Raw genomic sequence first — 9888 nt, forward strand, 5'->3', positions numbered from 1 at the left:
GAACTTTTGGCAAAAAACATTTCAAATTTATGATTTCAGACTAGTAACTATTTAGTCCACATGTTTAATATATGTCAATGATGACAGGTATTGATAATTTCGATTCCCAATATCTCGAGAACCATTACTTGTAACAATTTTTACCAACAGACCTTTTTTACGTAAAAATCGTTATAAATGAATATTTTTTCACTCAGTAGTTTTATAGTACGTATACTCAGTAGTACGGACGAAAAGTTATTACTCTTCAAAACAGTTAAAACACGTGTATGTGGCGCCCCCTAGCAATTGGATTTATATTGACATCAAAATCAAATTTCTCATATCAAAAATCTCCCAGACACCAATTTTCATCAAAGTATTAACGTTACTTCATAAATTATTTGGAAAATATCGAAATAAAAATGATACTTCTACTCCCTGTATGTAAAGGTCATATTGAAGAAGAATCAAAGTATAAATAAATAAAAAAATTTAAGCGTCGTAATTGTCAAATTTGACATTTTCAAGGATTTTAAAATTCGAAAATTGTAAACTGGATGAGTCACTCAAAATAATTCTAAAGATTTCATTTTTAAATGCACTGTATATCGAAAACGGTAAGTGCAAAGTATACTAAACTATATATTTTTGAAATTAGCTAAAATATGTCTACCGGACCATGCTAAAATATGATAGGGTTTCTATTTAAAAAAAATCAAGATGGCGTCGTATCTGTCAAAATTGACGTTGTAGAAAATTTTAATGTAGAAAATCGGCATCCTCGCGAAAAATTACATTGAAATATCTTTTTACTATCTTAAAATAGAGAAGAGGAAAAGTTTAAATTGGGTGAGACACTTAAAATGATTCTGGAACAATTCATTTTTAAATACACTGTATATCGAAAACGGTAAGTGCAAAGTATACTAAACTATATATTTTTGAAATTAGCTAAAATATGTCTACCGGACCATGCTAAAATATGTGGGGTTTCCATTTAAAAAAATTAAGATGGCGTCGTATCTGTCAAAATTGACGTTGTAAAAAATTTTAATGTAGAAAATCGGCATCCTCGCTAAAAATTACATTGAAATATCTTTTTACTATCTTAAAATAGAGAAGAGGAAAAGTTTAAATTGGGTGAGACACTTAAAATGATTCTGGAACAATTCATTTTTAAATACACTGTATATCGAAAACGGTAAGTGCAAAGTATACTAAACTATATATTTTTGAAATTAGCTAAAATATGTCTACCGGACCATGCTAAAATATGTGGGGGTTTCCATTTAAAAAAATCAAGATGGCGTCGTATCTGTCAAAATTGACGTTGTAAAAAATTTTAATGTAGAAAATCGGCATCCTCGCGAAAAATTACATTAAAATATCTTTTTATTATCTTAAAATCGAAAAGAGGAAAATTTAAATTGGGTGAGACACTTAAAATTATTCTGGAACAATTCATTTTTAAATACACTGTATATCGAAAACGGTAAGTGCAAAGTATACTAAACTATATATTTTTGAAATTAGCTAAAATATGTCTACCGGACCATGCTAAAATATGATAGAGTTTCTATTTAAAAAAAATCAAGATGGCGTCGTATCTGTCAAAATTGACGTTGTAAAAAATTTTAATGTAGAAATTCGGCATCCTCGCGAAAATTTACATTGAAATATCTTTTTACTATCTTAAAATAGAGAAGAGGAAAAGTTTAAATTGGGTGAGACGCTTAGAATGATTCTGGAACAATTCATTTTTAAATACACTGTATATCGAAAACGGTAAGTGCAAAGTATACTAAACTATATATTTTTGAAATTAGCTAAAATATGTCTACCAGACCATGCTAAAATATGTGGGAGTTTCCATTTAAAAAAAATCAAGATGGCGTCGTATCTGTCAAAATTGACGTTGCAAAAAATTTTAATGTAGAAAATCGGCATCCTCGCGAAAAATTACATTAGGAAATCTTTCTACTATCTTTAAATACCAAACAGGAAAATTATAAATCGAGTGAGACACTTAAAATGATGTCCCTGTACATATAGTGATTCATAGTTGTCGATTCTCGAAAGAAATCAGTACATTTAATTATTTCGTATATTTTTCATTTTATTGATTTTATGGAAGGCTTTGTTCATTAAAATGTTGTATCCTATGTTATAGGGCTTGTTTCTCTCTACAATTTCCTGTTTCACAATGTACCGTTTGTGTCTGAGAAGAGTTCATAGTTTCATAGTTGTCGATTTTCGAAAGAAATCAGTACATTTATATTATTTCGTATATTTTTCATTTTATTGATTTTATGGAAAGCATTGTTCATTAAAATGTTGTATCCTATGTTATAGGGCTTGTTTCTCTACAATTTCCTATCTCACAATGTACCGTTTATGTGTCCGGGAAGGGTTCATAGTTTCATAGTTGTCGATTTTCGAAAGAAATAAGTACATGTATATTATTTCGTATATTTTTCATTTTATTGATTTTATGGAAAGCACTGTTCATTAAAGTGTTGTATCCTATGTTATAGGGCTTGTTTCTCTCTACAATTTCCTGTTTCGCAATGTACCGTTTGTGTCCGGGAAGGGTTCATACTTTCATAGTTGTCGATTTTCGAAAGAAACGAGTATATTTAATTATTTCGTATATTTTTCATTTTATTGATTTAATGAAAGGCACTGTTCATTAAAATGTTGTATCCTATGTTATAGGGCTTGTTTGTTTCTACAATTTCCTGTTTCACAATGTACCGTTTGTGTCCAGGAAGAGTTTATAGTTTCATAGTTGTCGATTTTCGAAAGAAATCAGCACATTTATATTATTTCGTATATTTTTCAGTTTATTGATTTTATGGAAAGCACTGTTCATTAAAATGTTGTATCCTATGTTATAGGGCTTGTTTCTCTCTACAATTTCCTGTTTTACAATATATCGTTTGTGTCCGGGAAGAGTTCATAGTTTCATAGTTGTCGATTTTCGAAAGAAATCAGTACATTTATATTATTTCGTATATTTTTCATTTTATTGATTTTATGGAAAGCATGTTGAGCTGTTCATTAAAATGTTGTATCCTATGTTATAGGGCTTGTTTCTCTCTACAATTTCCTGTTTCACAATGTACCGTTTGTGTCCGGGAGCATAAAGGTAAGTAACACATGCCATCGCCATGGTAAAACATCAGATGTCCGTTCAGTAGACAAAGTAAAATGTCTATAAAGGGACCCCAATTTCAATAATTTTTACTTCTAAATATAATCAAGTGATTAGGGCATGCCCTGACGAGTCAATCAGCAATAGCTGAACTTATTTAAGTAAATGTTGAGGTTAATTTTGACCTCAACATTAATGCATTATTATATTATGTTGTTTAGTTGGCACACATATAAGACGTATGATTTGAGGTTAGATTTTTAATTTCCCTATTAGTAGATATAATGTTACATTATAATGAATTATTATTATTGATGCTACTTACATTCTACTTCCTTTTATTCTTCAACTTACAACGCAACAAATTGTTTTTTTTTCTAGGTAACAATAGCCATCTGGTAAACACGATAAATCCATGATTAATAATCCCACAAAACAATAAAATGCTAGGTACCTATATGCAAAGTTACAAAGAGTAATGAATCAGCGCATTTTATGAGTACAAAGTGGCACTTGATATCGCCAGCCTGTTGGCCAGCCCGCGTGTTACATTCAAAAATACGAAGAGCGTCCCGAATGGCGCTGGCATGTGTTACTTACCTTTATGCGTCCGGGAAGGGTTCATAGTTTCATAGTTGTCGATTTTCGAAAGAAACCAGTACATTTAATTATTTCGTATATTTTTCATTTTATTTATTTTATGGAAGGCTCTGTTCATTAAAATGTTGTTTCATATGTTATAGGGCTTGTTTCTCTCTGCAATTTCCTGTTTCACAATGTACCGTTTGTGTCTGGGAAGAAGTTCATAGTTTCATAGTTGTCGATTTTCGAAAGAAATCAATACATTATATAGTATTATTTCGTATATTTTTCATTTTATTGATTTTATGGAAAGAACTGTTCATTAAAATGTTGTATCTTATGTAGGGCTTGTTTCTCTCTGCAATTTCCTATTTCACAATGTACCGTTTGTGCCCGGGAAGAGTTCATAAATTCATAGTTGTCGATTTTCGAAAGAAATCAGTACATTTATATTATTTCGTATATTTTTCATTTTATTGATTTTATGGAAAGCACTGTTCATTAAAATGTTGTATCCTATGTTATAGGGCTTGTTTCTCTCTACAATTTCCTGTCTCACAATGTACCGTTTGTGTGTCCGGGAAGGGTTCATAATTTCATAGTTGTCGATTTTCGAAAGGAATCAGTACATTTATATTATTTCCTATATTTTTCATTTTATTGATTTTATGGAAAGCACTGTTCATTAAAATGTTGTATCCTATGTTATAGGGCTTGTTTCTCTCTGCAATTTCCTATTTCACAATGTACCGTTTATGTCCGGGAAGAGTTCATAGTTTCATAGTTGTCGATTTTGAATTTCTGGATGTTTTCTGTATTCCTCTACGGAGTCGAATGCTGAACGCTAAAGCAATCGGACAGGAAAAAAATAGGTGCATTCGAGATGTCGTGTGCTAAGGGCTTCTTGGACTGAGAGAAGAACTAATCTATCGATCCTTCAACAGATCATCAAGATAAAGAAAAGGCTCCGCACTATTGTCACAGAAAACATTGCTGGGTTTTTTGGTCACATAGCTGGACGGGATGGGTTTGAAAAACTGACGTTGCGCTGGAGGGCATGTTGCAAGGATCGCTAACAAGATACACAGATCTAATAACACTTACTGGAAAAATGCTACCGCAATCAATAAGAATGGCTGACGATGAGATGAGTGGAGATTGACAGTCGGGAAATTTCATGAATCCGACTAAGAAGAGATATTGAAATGAATCATTGATTGTAGCAGAGATGTCATTTATATTTAATTCTCAATATTTCATCAAATTTATTGACTTCGTCAAGAGAAATACCGTAAATCCATATTTGTTTAGTTTATACCAGATGAAGTGTCTTTGTGTCAAAAGCACAAATTTGATATATGTTTTTCCTGATTATAGTTAATACAATTGGATGCATTAAAACGCAACGGAGAAATTTTTGGTCAAATTTAAAGTGTTATATTTTTGTTATTTTTAGCCATATTTTCATGAATTTTTGAACAAGCTGTATATAATTATATCACCTTTTATTCTATTATAAAGTTTAGTATTTGGCATATTATACAGGGTTAATCGAGGGGTTGTCTTTTTACCCAAACTTTAAAACACCCTGTGCAATAACTTGGTATGTAAATTTTCCTAAAATATAATTCTACGGTCAGAACTGCGTCTCTTGAGCATTTTGTTTTTTGGATCATGTCAATACATACCTTAGTTAATTTTTACGAGCGAAATGAGCTTGCCACCAACAATTTGCAATTTTTTCAATTATTATCATTGCTTTTTTGAAGTTATTTTTCAATGTGACAAGAGAGCTTTGGTAATTATTGTGAACTATAGAGTACTGATGAGCTGCCCATCATGTTGGACGTTTGGCAAATACTTGGCAGGTGGGTTAGAAGTCGCGAAGCAGTACCAGCTTCATTAAATGAACTTCGCTTGGTCCTTAAAGAAGAATGGGAAAACATAACGCAATATGATATATGCAGCCTCAATGATAGTATGAACGGACGTATACAGGCAGTTATAACAGCCAAGGGTGGCAATACAAAGTATGAGGGTATTTTTTACAATTTTTTTTCTGTTTGTATACTTGAGCATTACAGATGCTTTCTTTAATATCGTTAGTTCTGATATCGTTATTAATGTTTATTAAAACCCGGGCTGCAACGTTAATGTCTAACGTTTTTTTTTTAATTAGTGTAGAGTATCCAATGCAGTGTAGTATGACGGTACGACAATAGTCACCAAAACCATCTCGTCATATTAAAAAATTACATGAAAAAGTAATGATAGTCAAAAAATTGCAAATTGATCGTTATCAGTTCATTTCGCTCTTAAAAATTGACCAAAGCATGTATTGACATAAATAAAAAACGAAATGCCCAGGAGTTATGGTTCTGACCGTAAAATTATATTTTAGGAAAATTTACAGACGCAATTATTGCACAGGGTGTTTTAAATTAGGGGAAAAAGACAACCCCCCAATCAACCCTGTATAATATGCCAAATACTAAATTTTATAAGAAGCTGAGTTTACGAATCGAAGTTGATATAATTATATACAGCTTGCTAAAAAAATCATGAAAATAGGGCTAAAAAAATATATAGCACTTTAAATTTGACCAAAAATTTCTCCGTTGCGTTTTTTTTTGCATCTGAGTGCAGCTTTTGCCCTGATTTCGCTGAATACTATACTGCCCTCCTAACTAACAAAGCAGTATCTCCACTTTTAGTGATATTGAGATAATGAACTTTTAAAGTTTTTTTCCTGGGCGAGCAGGTAAACAAGCATGTAATATTCTAGAACTAAGTATAATAATGGATGATCACTTTTTCTAACTACTTTGATATTTGAAATTGATTTAATCAAACGGTACTTTGTTGAAAGTGTGTTCTTCCGCACTGGTTACAAGGAGATTGAGAATAATGATGATATATGCAGGGATTGTATCTTCTATATTTGATAAAATAACGTCAGTCGAACAGTTGATAAAATTTCGAATGAAAACTTACTCTACAGATCTGTAATCATTGCAGTAGTCTTCGTATGGCTTTTGTGGAATTTGAATGCATCTATGACATTCACTTTTTTAATTTGTTAGAAAAAAAGACGAGAAAAAAAGTCTTACCAGTTTTCGTTGTGATCCATATGTGGATAGTTTACCCAGTATAACATTTAAAAGGATTTTAATGAGAAGTTCTACGGATAATTTTGATCGATTTTGTGACAAGTGACTTTTAAACGTCAAAAGTTTCGACGTAACATAAGTACGTAGTTGACTACAGATTGTATTGTTGTACCATTTGTACTGAATTTAGAATAATGTACAAAGTGTTAAAACCATGTCTATGGACTTTTCTAGGGAAAACTAACATATTTAAAACGTTAATTTACTCAGTAAAGCAAGCAAAAACGTGATTTAATTTATTTTAAGATCACTTTTTGCTTCTAGGATGAACGGCTGAACCGAAAGGCTGAACAGTTCTTTTGCATACGCGGTTTGAGGCAAAATAAAGAAATAAAGGAATTTTTCTTTATCAAATTTATTTCTTTATATTAACTAAAATTGATCTCCATTGTTTACGAATTTTATGTGTTTGGAATTCTATGGAATGATTATTTCTTTTTATTATTTTTTCTAAGTAATCTGTGTAGAAAAATGATTACAAAATTTTTTATAAATTGAATGTTTTACACTAAATTTTTTATTTCAAAAGTAGTTTGGGGATAAGGAAATTATAGGAAAATATTGCAAACACAGTTTGAACTAGTGTTGGGAATAACCGGATAATTTCAATCTTCGAGTATTGGTCCTCGAGGATTTTTTGCTTGTTGTTTGTTCACACACTTACCATGCGTCTGAATGATTTGAATTATATTGTAATAAAAATAAATTATTACCGGTTTTAAACAGTTTTTTTTATAATTTTTATACTTTTTTTCTCGCAAAATCAGTTTGCTTTCTTTAGCTCCGACATTTGAAGGAAACCTGCCTGTATCCTTTTCCGGTGTTCAACTCCTGACGTCCGTCCGGTAAGCCATTCACTGAATCCGCGTATCGTGTGCCCTGAGTATTCTGAGAGAGCCCAAAATTGTACGTGTGCCCTGAGTATTCTGAGAGTCCAAAATTGTAGCCTTCTGCATGCTGGCAGCAAGTCGTTCCGCTACATTATGACATGCCGGAATCAATTTTAATTGTTGGAGCAGGGTGTCTTACTCCTCCTAAATTTCCTATCACTAGTACTACTAACCTTACAGAATGATCAGCGTACATGCGTATTAGTTCCTGGTACTTTCCCTTTTTTTCCTCTTCTTTACTGGTTATGTTCTTTTCTGATGGCGCCGAGAATTCTCACGTCTCAATAATCACGTAAATTATTTTCTTCAATAGATCTTGGAATACTATGTCTGGTCTGTTGTTGTTATAAATATATATAGTTGTATATAAATATATAATAGAAATTATCGTTTTTTGTGTATACAGGGTAGAACCTCTCATACGACGCGACGGCGACGTCGCGGCTAAAAGACGAACGACAGTTTGAATTGGAATGAAATTTTGCCAGCATATGTAAGTTCATTTAAAGCATTTTTTTTGAAATATGGGAGGTTCGACAGCATTAACCTTAATATTACTTTAGAGATATATGAATTCTCAATTGAATACCGGACGAATATACTGTGTATTCCATTTAAAATAAAGGAGTAACAGTCTTTTAGAAGTGACCAATGTTCAATATTAATTTTGTCTCACCCTGTATAACTTATCAGCATAAATTTTTATTTCTTTTAACGTACAATGGTTATTGTAATTAAATATCAGGCGATACAGGGTAAATTATAATTTAGGTAACTGTTATTGAAATTTAAAATGTATTCTTTTTTTTTCACACAATGTGAAATATGTCAATACCTTTATATTTTAGGAATATTCTTTTTTAACGAAACTCCTTTATTTTTCTCTTAGAATCCGAAATCAATTAATATATAGGGTGTGCCATTACAAAAAAAACTTCTTTGATGCGTAACTTTTTACGTGCGGAACTCCATATATTTTTATAAAAAATTTTCAATTAACGTACATATGCTCCCAAAATTTTATTTCGATATAGACTATCGTTCTTCTTGGAGCCTCGGCGTCGTATGGGAGGCGCCACCCTGTATATGTAAATTTGATGTGGGAAGTAAAATTATTATAGGTTGCTTATTTAGTTTCTTTAGCTCATGCTTGACTGCACCCAACAAATTCACGGGTGAATGCTCGGCTCTAGTATATAAGCTCAGTAGTTTTAGGATCTAGTTTAGTATACACTTGATAACGGTCAGTGATACTTTGACCGAAACGTTGTGTAAGCAAAATAAATAAAGACAATGCTCCAAAACTCTTTTAGTTTTAATACTGAATCATTGTCTACCACATGCAAAGCAAATATTTTGGTCTGTTAAGCAAATATTTTGGTAGGGAAATACCAAACATATGGGCTATATCAAAACAAAAAATGATTGATAATATACCGCCATTACTCGCTGACGAGTATTTGACACGCATCAGAAGATGGTAGCAAGGCGTTTTCTTTCATGAGCTTTTCTGTGACTGAAAAGCCCGGTACGTGATGTTATCTGCCTACCGCACTCCAGACATTCAAAAATCTCATTGCTTTGTTGCCTCTTTACTTTTTGGTTGTCGCTATTAACTGACTTTACAATTTTTCTCCATTCCGTTCTATTGTGAGCTGCCTCTTCCCACTCATTCTGCTTGTTAATTCCCTTTAAGTTTTCGTGGAAAATATCCTTGAACCTTTTGAGTTGTCCACCCATCCTCCTCTTACCGTCTATAAGCTCACCATAAAGCAGAGATTTTGGTATGCGGTTTTCTTGCATTCTGCATACGTGACCAGTCCATCTTAAGCGGGACTTTGTAATCATGACTTCAATACTCTCGCAGTTAGCTTTTTCAAGGACCGATACGTTTGAGACATGATGGAACCATTTTATTTTTAAGAGTTGTCTAAGATGTCTCTGTTGCAACTTGTTTAATGCGTTCATTTGTCGGCGGTACGGCACCCAATTTTCGCTTCCATATAACATGGTGGGAATTATTATCGCTCGGTACACCGCAAGTTTCGTTTTTGTGCTCAAGTCATGATTGTAGAAAACCCTGTCTTTTAATTTCCAGAATGCTCTTGAA

General features: G+C 32.3%; 1 protein-coding gene and 1 long non-coding RNA gene across 2 annotated transcripts in view; one reads left to right on the forward strand and one right to left on the reverse strand.

The window, feature by feature from the left end:
- LOC115879419 (adenylosuccinate lyase-like) overlaps positions 1–9888 on the forward strand; it is a 98039-nt gene that overhangs the window by 64788 nt on the left and 23363 nt on the right. The gene's annotated exons all lie outside the window — the stretch shown is intronic.
- Positions 6571–6952, reverse strand: LOC115879424. The gene is made up of 3 exons (XR_004049711.1): positions 6829–6952; positions 6713–6772; positions 6571–6653 (listed from the first exon to the last, which is right to left on the reverse strand). It is a non-coding gene; the product is annotated as an uncharacterized LOC115879424 (long non-coding RNA).

This window comes from Sitophilus oryzae, unplaced genomic scaffold, assembly GCF_002938485.1.
Source record: "Sitophilus oryzae breed Bouriz unplaced genomic scaffold, Soryzae_2.0 scaffold_1576_pilon_pilon, whole genome shotgun sequence".
In the NCBI taxonomy this organism is placed as follows: Eukaryota; Metazoa; Arthropoda; class Insecta; order Coleoptera; family Curculionidae; genus Sitophilus; species Sitophilus oryzae.